The sequence below is a fragment of the Hydra vulgaris genome, chromosome 03, assembly GCF_038396675.1.
Source record: "Hydra vulgaris chromosome 03, alternate assembly HydraT2T_AEP".
NCBI lineage: Eukaryota > Metazoa > Cnidaria > Hydrozoa > Anthoathecata > Hydridae > Hydra > Hydra vulgaris.
Genome location: NC_088922.1, coordinates 4771539 through 4772500, shown reverse-complemented (window position 1 = coordinate 4772500; position 962 = coordinate 4771539).

The following is a 962-nucleotide window of genomic DNA, read 5'->3' as shown; positions in this document are numbered from 1 at the left end:
TAAACTTGATGTTAAAATGTTAGTAGCTGGTTATTTAAAATCGCAAAATCGTACTGTAAAAATATTTAAAAACAATATTCCTGGTGATGATTGGGTCTCAAGTTTTATGAAACATTTACAGTTAACCCATAGAATAGCATCAAAAATTAAAAGAAAACGTGCAGCTATAAACAAAAAACAATTATAAATTTATTTTGACAATATTGGACTTGAGCTTGAAAGAGTGTCACCTTGTAACATTTGGAATTATGATGAAACAAATTTGCGTGATGACCCTGGAAATAAAAAAGTTGTTATGAAACGTGGAACTAAGTACCCTGAGAGAATAATCAATAGCAGTAAAACTTGTTTCTCTGTAATGTTTTGTGGAAATGGTGTTGGAGAAATTCTTCTACCATGCACAGTTTTTAAAAGCAAACATTTATACGATTTATGGATAAAACATGGTCCAAAAATTCTTGCTTTAATAGAACCCATCTGGCTGGTTTGATGAAGTTACTTTTGAGGATTGGTTTTTTCAAACATTATTGCCATGCATTAAGAAACAAACTGGGAAAAAAGCATTAATAGGTGTCAATCTCTCCTCCCATTTAAGTCATAAAGTTATTCGTTCTTGTGAAAAACATAACATTAGATGTTAAAAATTTACAACAATACCAAAAGAAGATTTCTCTAAGTTGCTGAATGATTTAATGACATCCATTAATGAATGTTCGAGAAAAAATTTAATCAGTGGATTTAGAGCTTGTGGTTTGGTGCCGTTTAATTCTAATGCTGTGTATATCAAATTACCAAGTCAAAACGTCTTAAGTCCTCGTAAAGCTTTAGACCAGAGCCTTTTAGACATACTAAATGAGAAAAAAAACGAAGGTGGTGATAAGAAAGATGTTACACAACGTCAAAATAAGAATAAAAAAAATATATCCAAAAAAAGACTTAAAATTGAACCAGGAAAATCTATT